General features: G+C 49.8%; 1 protein-coding gene across 2 annotated transcripts in view; it reads right to left on the reverse strand.

Moving 5' to 3' along the window:
• Positions 1-15,909, reverse strand: part of LOC146869314 (solute carrier family 12 member 6-like) — an 818,593-nt gene that overhangs the window by 734,128 nt on the left and 68,556 nt on the right. The gene's annotated exons all lie outside the window — the stretch shown is intronic.

Below are 15,909 nucleotides of genomic sequence, written 5' to 3' on the forward strand. Positions count from 1 at the left end.
TTGTGAATATGTAGGTTATAAAAGATTGTGCGCCACGAAGTAAAGTGGCAGTTTCCTAAGAACATACCGAGTGTACTTCTGAGACAACTGTACTTAGCTGCAGCTAATAAACCCTATCTTCTACGCCTAACGGAGTGTCCCGTGTCTCTGTTCGACAAAGCAGGTGAACTCAGGAGATTAAGGCGTACCCTGCGCCGCCGGGCCCCTAAGGTCTTGGTTCTTCACTACCATTTTGTTTTTGTTGTAACTCAGTTATGTTGTTCTATGCAGCAAGGAATAGTATAATAGTGTACTTGTGCACTGTGATTATGCTGTATGCTGTTGCAAAAACCTCAATAAATAAAATAAAGCAAGTTGGAAAAATCAAAAAAGTGTAACTCAAAAAGAAATGTGTGAGCGATTCAGAATGCAAAGTAACAGTTGGAAAATAATTTTCATTAAGAGAAGTACCTGGATGAGCATATGTGTATGTGAAATGATATGTAGACTTTTAAAAGAATTTCCTAAAGCTCAAAGAGGAGCCAGAAAAGTAGTTTTGTTACTTTCAGCTGTAGTAACTGAAGATTTGTGGATCAAAAGTAAGACTATACTTCAAAAAATGAGGAAGAACCACAGAGTTGGTCTGAGTAATAAGCCTTCAACTGTCATGGAGAAATATAAACATGTTATTGAGCATCTGAAACGAGAGGTTACACAGAAACAAGTCAACTGGCCAAAAATCACAAGAGAGATGCAAAATTCAGATGTCTTAGCGCATGCATATTAGGAGATATTGATGCAGATTTAAAGGCAGCACAGTGGAGTTCATGATCGAGCAAAAGGCAGCATGTAGGGATTTGTTTCGGATTTTGTGTTGGAATTGTCTCTGTTGATCATTGTGCATATACAGCACAGTGTAATGTGCTGGCATATTACATTTTTGGATGAGATCCTTGTTGTGACAGCTGCAGACGAAAAGAAAAAAAAAACAACTACAGAAAAGGTGACGGCGACCCAGACAAGGTTTTTCAAAAAGGTGGTAAAGGGGTTTTTCAGGCACCTTCACCAAATGGTGTACAATTTATGCGAGGATGAAATACTGGTCTTTGTGGTAGAGGCTCTGATAACAATAATAGCAATACTGCTAAAAGAATTCTGATAAGGTTCAAGCGTGTCTTAATTGTGGTAATGAAGGTCACTGAAAAGACAAATTGCAGATTTACTCTAAAATAGATTTCAAAATGTGTCACAATGGTTCCTCAAACGCAGTACAATATGCATCAGATGGCACAGAATGGGATAATGTAGTCAATGATCCCAGCCCTTCTAACAGAACATGCAGAATGCAAGGCAGTTCAATGGGAACATGCATTCAGCCAAAATCATACAACGACCAAAGCAGAACAATAACTAATTTCAGCCAAATTTAAAAATTCCAACAGAGGCATTCAGTAATTGATGCAATTTTTCTACAGTTTGCGACTACATTCTGAGTTCCTACAGGAACGAATTGGCACAATCATGGTGCATCAGAGCTCCGTGGGGGGTGGGCAGCTGCATGCTTGGTGCAGTCCTAGGGCTGACCCGGATGGTCCTTTTATTGAAGGAGAAGTACACGGCCATCCAGTATCATTTTTAGGTCTCGCCTAGCAGCGCGCTTGTGCAGCTCTGCGAGACTTATTGTAAGGGGGCTTCAAAAAGCTCACCACAAGCTTGTGCGTGCGTGGCCTATTGCTTGAGGTTACCCGCACGGGCGCCATATATTTTGAATAATCGTGCACAGACACGGGTGCGATAATTCAAAACATATGGCCTGGTGCTCGCTCTCGGCGCACCACTCGCAGGACGCTGCAATCCTTGAATTCCTTGTCTAATAAAGGAATCAAGCTCACTTCGGGGGGAAAGGCGAGGGTGCCATGATCTGATACGGCCGCGCATGATGCAGCTCGACAGCTAAGGGAGCAATTTTCAGTTTTGCCACTGGGTGGCATGAGAGCTCACGTGTAGATATTCTGCAGACTTGGAGAGAAAGAAGTCAGATGCACATTCTTTTTGAAGGGCCTAGAATACTGGGACCAAGAGATTGAATTCCTGGCTGGTCTGTATTCTCAGAGTACGGCACTCGACTTTAACCTTGTTGCTGGGATTTTGAAAGCGTAAAGCATGAGATTTTCACAAAAGCATCCCCTGCAGAGTAAGTCAGATGCCATTTCTCAGCACACTAGAGACATAGAAAATTGGAAAACGTCCTTACTACACTTTAGTGTCACAATTAGTCATCCGTTCGTAATCGTCCCAGGGGCCAAGCATTTACCACAGATTTTGTCCACACCCCAAAAAACATTTCTTCAAACCATTTAAAAAGCAGTTGTTACATTTTCTTTAACGATTCCAAATGTCAGCCTTGTACAAATTGTTAGGGTGGAGTCTGACTATTTACTGGCAGACGCTGGAGCTTATCTGAACTTAATCCACTGCCCATTTGGTGCTTCCTGTCACCGGGCAATGCTTTTTGCAGATATTAAACGTGCCCCGTGAAGGGCGAGGCTACGCAGACTGCTAGTATTATTATAGAACTTTTAAAGCGCATGGCTGCCCCATCGGGTTCTTCCAGTGCCACAAAATAGAGATTTTATATCAGGAATATTACATTGGAACAGCCATGTCTTAAGCTGCTTACGAAATGTCATTAATGACGGACACTTTGTCAGTGCTCCTGGAAGCCCGTTCCATAGTTTTGCACCCTGAAACGCAAAGGGCCGCAAAATATGATGTTCTAGTCAATGTTTCTTGTAGCTTCAGTGTGTAAAATAGAGGGCGCGAAGCGGTTAGCCTTTCATAGATAGCTGTGATGTTTGTGAAGACCTTTATCTCTTGCCATTTGATGCTTCTAGGTGTGGTAAACCGATAGAGTTTCTGCCTTGTATCAATATATCTAGAAGCAATGTTTTCCCTTAAATTTCATAAGTTCTCAGAGCTCCAGCTGTTGGCGTTGAAAATGTTCGTCTGTTGCAGCAATCATTTATCTGTTTGTGACCCTGGTGTAACACTTGCGGCGCTGCAGTACACATTAATCCATTTCTTCTTTCAACAAATGAACTGTTGGCGAATCAAAAATCGGCAAATCTGTTTGTGGCTCACAACCCTTTTAGTTGGACATTTTTGGACAAAAGTGAAAGGGTGAGTAAGCACCTTTTTTATAGGTGCATCAGTGGCGGCCTTCTACCCAAGTCTTAAACTGGATTATCAAAGAAGTTTGTGCGTTGGAACACAAGTTCCTCGAGCTGGTCCTGTACTGTTGTCTAAGCATCCAGGAATGTTGTGTTACCAACTCCTTCACGAGGTCATGATGGAGTCTGTATATGAAAAAAGCTACACACAAACATTGTGTCAAACCCAAAGCATAGGGCAGTAGTACCTTAGTGTGTGACCATGTCTTCAGGCATCATGCTTGCAGGAGCGCCCAAAGTCAACAGGAACATTGTTCTTTCCCTGCATAACATAATTATTTGCACAGTGACAGTGCGTCTAAGATGGAGCTACAGTGGGCAGCTCCCATGACGTAGAGAGCTGCCTTTGTACAGCGGATGCTTTTACCACACCATGCCACCATCTTTCTTGGAGATACTGGCTGCTTCTAATGACGTGTAATGAAACATGCTAACTCGCTGAGATGTTCCTGCTGCGAAGATGTTTTACCTGTCTGTTTTGCCAACTGTGCATTCAAGGGATCAAGGTTTGTTGGAGGATGTGACTCATGGAAGAAATTGTTTATCATTTTGATCCTCCAAACATCATGCAGTCCATATAGTTTGAGCTGTCTTGGCTAGCTCCAACACAACTGCAGTTCTGAGGACCAAACCGATTGGACCTTTCGCTCTTACCAGAACTGATCCTGTAGTCTTAATAAGAGAGGTTGGACTGTCCGTTAAATGTCAGTCGAGGGCAGCCAACAACGATGGCCGTGGCTTAAAGAAGCTCCAGGAGCGGCGTAAGTTCACCCAAACATCCGGCGCTCCATCCGCAGAATTATCCTGCCCCAAAGACGACTAATACGAACGGAGGGCGAGAGGCGTCGATAGATCCAACCCTGAGTCCGTAGCGTGACCGGAGCACAGCGGAGACCGAGCGGGAGGAAACGGCCTTGTTGAGCGCCTGAAGCCAGTGCCTATATTTCGCCAGAGACCCGAGAATCGGAGGTGAGGCCCGGCGGGGGACGAGAGGTGCGGGCCCAGAAAGGGGCGAGGAGTGGCAGCAGCGACGAAAGGTGCCTGCAGAAGTCCAGCACCAGCGTAACTAAGAGCCGCACCTGAGGGGATCGCATCAGCCGGGGTAGCGGAGCCTACAACGGGGGCGGTCTGCATCGGCATCGGCACTCGGTGTGCCCCAGAGCAAGGACACGAGGGGACGGCCGAGTCGCGCGGTGCCGAGTAACGTGCTGCGAGGGACAGACGCGTGAATAGTAGGGCCCTGAAGGTGAGCGGGCCGTGAGAGGCCTGGTCCCCCTGTGGCCCTACCGGACTACAAAGAACTGTCAAAGGCGAGCAAATTTAGAGCATAGAGCACCCTTCATAGAAACAAGGCCGGTAGGGCCTCACATGTGCTGGGAACCCTGTGGTGGTCTGGGACGTGCCACTACCAGCCTAAAACAACGAGGTGAAGGCTCCAGGAGACCGGAGCCAGCAGGTACTAACGTACACCGGCCCAGGGAGCAGTGTGGGTAGGGGACCCCACGTGCTTTGCGACACCCAGAATCCCCGGCACGGTGGTGCTGGGACCCCAATAAGACAGGACCTGCGTTTCACGGCACGCAGGGTACAGCGGTGGCCTCAGACCCCACAAACCAGTTATTGCCAAACAGATAGGGAAAACCGACAGGCCGCACTTGGCAGCAGGTCCAGCGGCAGGGATTACAGGTCAAAACTGAGCTGCCCAGAAGAAAATGGGGGGCAGAGGCCAACGTGTGACTTCACAGGCAAAACTCGACAAATACGCGTTTGCGAAAGACTCGAATGGCCCGTCAGAGCGTAAAGGTCTGTCAGATGGGGCCCCAGACTCAGAGGGAGGAACCAAGGTGACGTTAGAGGATATCATGTCAGCTCTTACCAACGTGCAATCTACGGTGGGTTCGATCTCCACGGACGTTTCCTTCCTGCGAGCTGATTTTCAAAAGATGACCGCCAGGGTGACAGAAGCAGAGCAGGTGGCAAAGTCCCTCACTAAAGATACCGCCTCGTTGCTCCACAGAGTTGGTCGGTTAGAGGCTGAGAATAGACTCATGGCGGCAAAGTTGGACGATCAGGAGGGGCGCTCCTGACGGAATAACGTTAGAATTACAGGAGTCCCCAAAAACGAAGGGAGCCCAGCCATGGACCTCTATGTAGAAGATCTCATACAATCCAAACTCCAGCCTCGGGGGCTCTCCACCCTCTTCTCCGTGGAAAGGGCGCACAGAGTACCGGGGGGTAAGCCCAAGCCTGGGGCGCCCCCCAGACCAATATTGGCCCGCATCCTTAACTTCGAGACCGGGACGTTATCTTACAAGCAGCAAGGGTGGCGCCACCGTTGCGCATCCAGAACTCCACGATCTCCTTCTTTCCGGACTATACGGCGGCGGTTGCCAAACGTCGCAGAAGCTTCATGGAGGTGAAAAAGGAACTTCGTCCCAAGGAACTTCCATACTCGATGCTGTTTTCGGCGAAACTGAGGGTGGTGGCGGATGGAAAGACGTGGTTCTTTGAAACGCCAGAGGAGGCCCACGACTGGAGGGATGGCAGAGGGCGGAGGGCAATGGACGGTCAAGGAGGCGACAACGACAAGACAGAGAAGAAGAGGACCCCAAGGAATCTGGAAAGGAGCTAAAGGAGTCGTATCAAAAAAAAGTACAGACACCGGGGAGTGATATGCCTGGAAGTTGCAGTGAGCCTTGAGACGTGGAAATGAGATGAGCCCACCATGAGGTGTAAAATGTTTGAGCGATGGGGTTTCGACCATTGTGACCCTCTCTTTCAGGTGATGCTATCAACAGATAAGGGTAGCAGGATCTATCAGGGCGATGTACAGCTTCAAGGGTTGCAAGACTGTCTTTGAGGTTGGGGAGAACTGCGACGGTTCTCGGACTTCTCCCCCCTACACGCAAGTACTGTTTATGGGAGTGAAGCACTCTGCTATGTTGGGGTGGCGGGTAGTTGGGGATCCGTCTGGCAGGGGAGCAGGGAGGGGGGTGGTTGTTTTCTATTTGTGGATTTTCAGGTTTTTTGTTCTTTATTGTCCATCAGTCACCTTGAGTTCGAAATGGGAGTACACCGACACGGGACACGTTTGTCTACAAGAAATGTGAAGGGAATGTTAGATGCACCACAGGACTGGACCATAACACATGTTTTCTCACACACACATCGCAAGCAACACCATGACAACTGCGCGTTTGCAACAGGATGATCGCCATGCCCCGGGCGCCCCATTGGCCGTGATATCGTGGAATGTGAACGGCCTGGGCAATAAAATTAAGAGGGGGTTGGTGTTATAACACCTTAAGAGGCACGCTCCGTCAGTGGCTCTCCTACAGGAGACCCATTTAGTAGGCACGGCCATCAAGGCGCTAGATAGATGGGCTTTAAAATGATAGCACACTCTGAGTTCACCTCCGGCTCCAGGGGAGTTGGGATCCTCCTCCGTAAGAGCTGTCCCCTGGTGGTGAATGGGAAGTGGGCAGACGACCAAGGACGGTTGGCTGCGATCTCCGGGCAGTGGGAAGGGCGTAACTTCAATTTCGGCACGGTATACATCCCCCCGGCATTGCACTCGCTTGCTTTTCCGGCCCTGGGGAGTTTCCTGCTGGGCTTACCCCCCGGAGAACTGATACTAGGGGGCGACTTCAACACCACATTAGACGATGAGTGGGATAGGCATCCCCCGAGAGGGCAGGGTGCAGTTTCATCGCCCTTACGAGACTTTATAGACGCAATGGGGCTACTTAATAGCTGGCGCATGCGACACCCCACAGAACGTCAGCACACACATCACTCTGGCGTGCACAACAGTCTCTCGCGTATAGATTACTTCCTCACTTCCCCTACCTGTACTGATAAAATACAGGAGATCAAACACCTGCCCAGGGGTATATCTGATCACTCGCCAATGTTATTAACTTACTCCTCATGCCTCTTGGGTAGGAGACGTACTTTCCCTATACATCCCGGATACATGAAGGTCCCTGGCGTGCGAAAGGCCCTACATAAAAACTACGAAACACTACTTTCAAGAAAACATACAGTCTGTTTCCTCGCCCATTGTCCTCTGGGAGGCCTATAAAACAGTGCTGCGTGGACAGGTCATTGCAGTGATTACAGCCCACAAACGTGACTCGGCACGCCGGGTATTGGAGCTCGAGGAAGCAGTGGCCACGGCAGAAAGAGCATACCAGGGACCCCACCAACATAAACACACACACACTTAACCTCGCTAAACAAGCATATAGAGACCATCTATGGGAGGCAGCCCGGACACGCCTTACGAAAACACAGCATACAGTATACGAGATGGGGGACACGGCGGGCAAATAACTAGCGTGGCTAGACAAAAAAAGAGAGCCAACCGCTGGGTGGCACGGCTAAGTTTAGCCACAGGGGAGGTCGTGAAACAAACAACGACATAGTGATGGCCTTGGCAAATCACTATGAAAAAGTGTACACCTCTGTTGCAACGACTACAGTCGAGGACAACTTAGCATTCCTAAAGGACATAAAACTTCCACGACTGACTTCGGGAGACGCGCTGGCACTGGAGGCGGACCTTACAGTAGAGGAGGTTGCCCTGGCCGTTAAAAGCCTCCAGTCGGGGAAAGCACTGGGGCCGAACGGGATTCCAGTGGAGTTGTTCAAGCGAGAGACAGATACGGTGGTTCCGCACTTACTGAAAATGTATGAAGCCAGTCTGAAAGAGGGCATACTTCCCTGTGACCAAAGGGTCGCGACATTAGTAGCAATTCTAAAACCCGGGAAACCCCCTCAAGAATGTACCTCCTACAGACCTATCTCACTCCTCAATGTGGAAGCCAAAATATTGGCAAAGGTACTAGCAACCCATATACAGCCTCATTTGCGGGCACTCTTTCACCCAGACCAATCAGGCTTTATGCCAGGGCGAAACACGGCAATGAATATTAGACGATTGCACGGGATACTGGCCAGTGGGCCTTACATCCACGAGGATGCAGTCATTCTCTCGATGGATGCAAGTATGGCTTTTGACCGAGTAGAGTGGCCCTTTCTCTTTGCAGTGCTTGCGCGTTTGGGTTTTGGGCCCAGATTTTGTGCATGGGTGCGGTTGCTATATACAGGACCTCTGGCGCAGGTGGCGGTGAACGGACGACTGTCCGGGGACTTTGTGCTTGGACGGGGGACTAGACAAGGGTGCCCTCTCTCCCCACTGCTATTCGCCCTGGTGCTGGAACCGTTGGCGGCATGGATAAGGCAGGATCCAGTTATAACAGGACTAAAGTGGACGGAGGGCTGGGACGACCGTGTCTCGCTATACGCGGACGATATCTTGGTATACCTGACGCGACCGGAGCGATCCATAGGTAGCCTACTTGACATTTGCGAGTCCTATGGCAGAGTCTCCGGTTACTGGATCAACTGGGCGAAATCAGTGCTTTACGTTTTACATGGGCCCACACCACAGTTGCCCAGAGGAGTGATGATATCAGTGGCGGGGGATGGTTTCAAATATCTCGGTATTAACATCACGCCTAATCCGGCACAATTCATTGAACGCAACCTACTTCCGCCCCTGAGAAGACTACAGAGTGATGTCAAGCATTGGCACTCCCTTCCACTGACGATACTAGGGAGAGCAGCTTTGTTCAAAATGATGGCTCTCCCTCGGTTCCTCTATGCACTGCAAAACACGCCCACATCGGTCCCAGATTCCTACTTCCAGTCAGTCGAGGCAGAGGTGGTCTGTCTGCTGTGGGAGGGTAAGCCTCACCGAATAGCTCTCTGTAAGCTTGTGCGAAGTAGGTATGATGGTGGAATCGCCCTGCCCAACATACGTCTATAGTATTGGGCCTCCCAGCTCATTATAATTAATCAGTGGCTACACGCACCACAAGACGACCCGGCTTTACGGATGGATAGGCACATGAAGGGATCGAAGGGAGTCCTCCGAGCCTTGTACAATAAATCCTGGAAAAATAAGCTAACAGGCCCCACAGCACACACCGTACAGATATGGTACACGGCGCAGCGTAGGCTGGGTTGGTCACTCAGCAGACGACATTGTGGGTCTCCCCCAAGATACCATATGTATTTGTTAAATTGTAGATCACTCCCGAGACATAGTACACAAATCGCTCTACTACTTGAGGAGCGCAAGCCGAACGCCGTCTTTTTGACAGAAACTTGGCTCACCCCCCATTCAGAGCCACACATAATCTCTGCCTTACCCCCTGGTTTTCAAATTCATAGACTGGACCGGACAGAGGGTAGAGGAGGAGGTCTGGCTATTATTCTGAAAGACCAGTACCAGTGCCGCATTACGACCGAAACCATCCCTGAATGCGAGAGCCTAGCTTTTAGCATCGAATTTACTGCTAACAGCTCCTTCTCTGGCACTCTAATATAACGTCCCCCAGAGCCGGCTAAATTGTTCCACAAATTTCTTCCCGACATCATAGCTAAACGAGCCATGGCTTTAGCTAATTATACTATGCTGGGAGATCTTAATTTTCATTTTAATTCTCCCATAGACCATATTGCTATGGAACTAACTGACGATCTGGCAGCCCTACAGCTAATTCAGCGGGTCACAGCCCCTACCCATGAAAAGGGCAATTTACTCGACCCAATTTTTAGCAACTGTTTCGAGTTGATGGTGGGTCATCCCATCTCCCTTCCCTGGTCCGATCACTTTTTAATCCCGCTGACCTGGGTCACCAGCAAACCCTTCGCGCCTGCCCCCCAAGTAAAAGCTAAGAGGAACTGGCCTAAACTTCCTGTGGAAGTGTGGTGCAGGAACTTAGAATCCACCCGCCCATCCCTCCATACAGACCCTAACTTGGCGAACAAGGATTATGAGGGCTGGATTACAAACTCACTGGAGACTATTCTCCCCTGTCGGAAAGTCACATCAAAGAGGCTGCATAAATCAGCACCCTGGTTTTCAGACACCCTAAGGGAGAAAAAACGCCTCTGTAGGAAACGAGAGCGAGCGTGGCGCCTAGACTCCCTACCGGAGAAAAAGTTGCAATATAGGGAAGCAATCAAGGCCTATAGAGACGGGGTAAGGGAGGCCCAGGCTGCCTATTTTGCAGACAAAATCATGGAAGCCAAATCCAAACCTAGGGAAATTTTTCACCTGGTTAAAAAATGCACTAGATTCAATACAGCTACACCTCTGCCAAAAACGCAAGATCAGTGCAACGAGCTAGCGGAATTTTTTCATGATAAAGTTTCTCGGATTTATTCCTCTTTCTCGACAGTAACCTCAAATTCTGGAGGTGCTGAGGAAGCACCCTCGACACATCCCATCCTCCCAGGCCAACCAACTCTAGAACATTTCCCACCTCTAGACCTCGACACCCTGAACATGCTGGCTTGGCAAGTCAAATCCGGCTCTCCACTTGAACCAGCTCCACCGGAGATTATGTTGCGGACAAGTCTAACCACTTTTCCCGTAATTCTGGATCTATTAAATTCCTCGATCTCATCATGTATTATGCCCACCGTTTGGAAAAGAGCCATGGTACGGGCACTGTTAAAAAAACCAAATCTTGACCCAGAAGATCACGCCAATTATCGCCCCATTTCATTGCTCCCCTGGGCAAGTAAGATCCTGGAAAAATACATAAACACCCAGCTGATTCAGTTCCTAGAGAACAACCTACTACTAGATGCGACTCAGACAGGCTTCAGACCCAGGCACGGAACTGAGACTGCGCTGCTGGCAGTCACTGAAGAGTCACGGAGGATACTGGATCAAGGAGGATCAGTGGCAGTGATCCTCCTTGACCTAAGTGCTGCCTTTGATACGGTCAGGTATACCACCTTACTGAACCGTCTCCTTGACATCGGGGTAACAGGCAATGCACTGAGGTGGTTTGACTCTTTTTTGACTGACAGATCGTTCCAGATCTTTGACGGGGACACAGTGTCAGTCAGCAAATCACTGAGCTGTGGGGTTCCGCAGGGTTCCTCCTTGAGCCCTGCGTTGTTCAACATATACATGAAACCGCTCGCTGGGGTCGTCGAACCGCATGGTATTAAGATCATATCATATGCGGACGATACCCAGCTAGTGGTTTCATTGACGCAGGAGGGCAACAGGCAAACCTCGTCAGGCTTGATGAAATGTCTGGAGGAGGTTAAAGGGTGGATGACAGCCTCCTCCTTAAAACTCAATGGAGACAAGACTGAGCTCATGCTCTTGGGCCCAGCATCACCAGTACCATTTACCTCCTTATGGCCCTCATGTCTGGGTACTCCCCCTATCCCCAAAGAGAACGTAAAGAGCCTGGGAATTTGGTTGGACAAAAGTCTTACATTTACCCACCAGGCCACCAAGTTATCTGCCACATGTTTCGGCCTGCTCAGAACACTCAGAAAAGTTCTGCCTCTTTTACCAATGGAGGCCAAACAGGTGGCAGTACAAGGCCTGATACAGTCCCGGCTGGATTTTAATAACGCCCTCTACGTGGGGGCCCCAGAACTGACTCTACGGAAGTTAAAAGGTTGTGCAGAACTGCGCAGCCCGTACCCTGCTTAACATTCCACGTACGCAGTCAGCTAGACCTGGACTAAAAAGTCTACACTGGCTGCCGGTGAAGCAGCGAGTGGCTTTGAAGGCATTATGTATTTCACATCGTGCCTTCTGGAAAACAGGTCCAGCAATAAATGACAATCTAGTCACCCGCTATCACCCAAGCAGGAATCTACGCTCCACTGAAGCCTTTTTGGCCGTGGTTCCGAAAGTTAAGAGAGCTAGAACTGGAGGCAGAATGTTCACTCTGAACGCCTCAAAACTGTGGAATTCACTCCCTCTTCAACTCAGGTCCAACCCCAACTTGCACTCTTTTCGCAAACAATTGAAGACCCTTCTGTTTGCTAGGTCCAACCTGTCCTAACTTCTGCCGTACCTCCCAACTCTGTCTACATCCTCAGCGCTTGGACGCCCGTGGGGCAGCAATCGCGCTATACAAATCGATATACAATACAATACAAGATAGGCATGATACACCTTAGTAAAGGATTTGCGGGGTGGGACCTCATAGGCATCTCCAGGGTCGATGACCTCTGGAAGCGGGGTGGGATGATCCCGTTCGAGCAGTTGCAGACAGAATATCGGATGGAACGGCCGGAGCATTTCAGATTTCTGCAAATACAGCATGCACTAAGGAAGGCCATATTTAAGGGGACCGTCCTACCCGAATCCTCCCCACTTGAGGATTGATTGCTCACGGACCACTTAGCCAAGAAAGCTATATCGTTGACATATCGTAAACTGGTGAACCATCAAAAAGATCCCACAGGGATCCTTAAAAGACACTGGGAGGCTGAGGTGGGGGAAATGGACGAACAAGAGTGGCAGGAGGCGCTGGCGTCCCCGCGGGAGGTGGCGATCCCGTCCAAAATAAAACTGGTGCAACTTAAAACACTACACCGGGTATACTACACTAGATCCACACTTCATAAAATAGGGAGGGCAGATACTCCGCTCTGCCTACGGGGGTGCGGCCTCCAGGGCACCTTCTATCATACCATATGGGACTACCCTGACATCACTACATACTGGAGGGAAGTTATGGCAACGGTCTCCCGGGTTACTGGTCATGATGTCCCCCTGAGCCACGGATGTGCTTGCTGAATGTGCGGGACGCTACCGATCTTAACCACGCCGACCAAATCTGGGTAGCCATGGGACTGCGTTAGCAAAGAGGAATATTGCACAACACTGGGGGGTGCAGTCAACCCCCTCCCACGTGTGGTGGTGTCGTGACCTGGACGGTGCCATGATTGCGGAAAGGGCGGTCTGTGTTAACAGGGGTTGCCCCCGGATATGGCAGCGGGTTTGGGGGAAATGGAATACATTTAGGGGTAATATATGTGAACCCCCTCTGCCAGACTGAGTCGGAAATGAGCAAATAGAATCTGGGCATCATTACACTATAAGGGATAGTGGAACCAGGGAATGGGAGAGGCTCTACGATGTAACATGAGGTGTGTGGAAAATGTTAAACATCAATGCATAATGGTACTATCAAGGGTGTTATAATTTGAACTATGTGGTTACAAACTGTGTCTTTGGGAGTGAAGCCTGTATTGACAAGAGGTGTGCAATTACTGTTAATAAAAATTGTTTAATAAAAAAAAAAAAATGTCAGTCGAGGAAAGGACATGGCAGTTGTTTCTTCCTCACATTTAGCCAGTCTCTTCTTCAGATGTCCCAGCAGCATCAGCACAAGCTCCTTCTGTGCTTCTAAACTGCAGAATCCACAGCAGCAATATTTCACGGAAATGGTCGTGGGACTCTTACACTCTGACACAGAGCTGTTTTGAGAGTATTTTAAAAGCCAGTGTGTTCGTGCAGTTCATATAGCGTTTCCACTCGCACACATCTTTGGAATTTGCATTAATCCCAAGTTATTCTTCACATAGTTTTGCAGTTATCCTTGCAATGCATGCCTCAGTTGCCTTCATTGACTCCAGTGACTGCACTGGTTCCTGCACATCTAAAGCCTTGTGCTAACATCCCTCCTCAGCCCAAAAATACCTGTGGCCCAGATGTATTTGCTTTCCCAAAGCCGTAACAATATTCTGAGATGTGATCCTGTGACTACAAGAGAAGAAATGCCATACGCCGGAAAGTTAGAGTCCAGTTTGTTGCCATATCCTGCTTCACCAATCCAGATGCATTCATTTGGCACTTGGATAACTGCGTGTATTTGAGCCATACATGCTCAGAAGGTGCATGGCTAAACACTTATAAGGTCCTAAAGGCGAGACCTATTGGCTATGCCAATGCTTGTTAATTGATACAGGCTCTACCAGATCCACGGCAAGACTGGTGAAGGTTCCCAACCTACCCTTCTAGGAAAAGAAGTCCAAGTTGTAAGTATTCCAAATAAGTAACAAATATGTTGTCAGCAAATGCCCAAGTTAATCTTGATTCAAGTGTTAATAATCATGATTTCCTAACTAGAGAGGCGAGTCCAGTGAATTTGCTGGGTTGTGATCTTTTGAGAAAGTTAAATTGTGTGATTTACTGCACACCGGATGGTGTTGGTATTTATGTTTAAAACGTTTTTATTGAGACAAAACAAACCATGGGGGAGGGGGACAGGAGGCAGGATACGTGGAATACAGTCAAAGAAGAAGGGATGCATCTCCAGAGGGTTGGCAATAGGTGAAGCGTTGGCTCAGAGGGAAGAACACAGTAAATGAACGCTAGAATTACAAGCTGTGGAATCCCACGCGCGTATCCGACACCCAAAAGCAGAGCAATAAAACCCCCCCCAATCAACCCCTCAACAGAACACAGTCCCCCCCCTCCCATCCCCCATCCTCCCAGTACAAAAACAACAACACTCCCCCCTCCCCCCGTCCTATGGTCCCGCAGCAAAGTAGCCCTAACCAGGAAGCCCCGCACAGCCCCCCCCCCCCCCGCCGGGGGTCCCCATCTCACATGTAAGCTAGTCCGCCGGGGTCACCGGCGGCCGCAGCCTGAGAAGCCTAAGATACCTCGGGCAGGTGAGCTCCCGGAATTCAGTGGACAGCAGCGCTAGAAAGGGTTGCCATAGCTCCTCAAATTGGTCTATCTCCCCCGCAACCGTAAGCGACAGCTTCTCCATCCCCAGCACATGCCAGAGTCTGTGCAACCAACCGGTGATGGAGGGGGCGGTGGATGTGCGCCAGTGGATCAGAATGTTCTGAACCGCAGACCCCAGCGCTATCGCAATCTGCCTACCCCTGCGGGACTTCAGTGGGTACATTAGGTCATTGGGGAGGCCCAGCAGGACATACGCCGGGAGGCGCGGCAGCTCTATGCCAAAGTGCTCATCCACCTCGTCCAGAACTTCCTTCCAGTAGGCGGTCAGCACTGGGCAATCCCATAGGATGTGTGTAAGGGTACCTTCCTGCCCGCAGCTCCGCCAGCACCCCTTGTCAGTGTGTCTATGCATTTCATACAGTCTCTCCGGGGTGTAGTACCAGTATGTGGACACTTTAGTGAAGGTTTCCGTAAGGCCCGTGTGGTATGCAGAGTGCCGCGCCCGATACGCAATTTTGTCCCATTCCTTGTGGCTGAGTGTCCTACCCAATTCCCTGTGCCAACGCTCCCTCCCCGGATTGTAGTAGTGAAACGGCGGGGGTTGTAGGTGTTTGTACAGATCAGTGATCAGTTTAGCGTCGGAGGTCCGAGTAGCCAACCACCGCTCATACGGTGTAATTGGACGGGCAGCGGCGGCACGCACCTGAGGCTGGAGGGCCCAATGCCGAACTTGCATGTAGCGCAATCTGTCCAGCTCCGTCAGGCCGAACTCCTGGCGGAGTTGCTGAAAAGGAACCACTCCTTCCGGGCCATAGATCTGGAAGAGTGCCCTGCAGCCCGCCTGCACCCAGTGGGAGAAAACCCCCGGCTCCATCCCAGGGGAGAAGTCCGGGTTGCCCGCAATGGGCGTGAGCGGCGAAGGGAAGGTGGTAAGGCCCCGGGCCTCACAGACCGCGTCCCACACACGCAGGGGGACCCGCGTAACAAAGGAAGCGTAAAGATTAGCGGGGCGGTGCGCGCGGCGCAGGAATGGAACCTCTTGTAAGGTGCGGCCCGCCACTGCCTGGTCTTGGAAGAGCCAATGTTTGTCGGACTCCCACCTGCTCCACTCCACCAGATAGCGGAGCTGTGCCGCCTGAAAGTACTTACGGAGGTCCGGAATGC

Source organism: Triturus cristatus, chromosome 1_1 (assembly GCF_964204655.1).
Source record: "Triturus cristatus chromosome 1_1, aTriCri1.1, whole genome shotgun sequence".
In the NCBI taxonomy this organism is placed as follows: domain Eukaryota; kingdom Metazoa; phylum Chordata; class Amphibia; order Caudata; family Salamandridae; genus Triturus; species Triturus cristatus.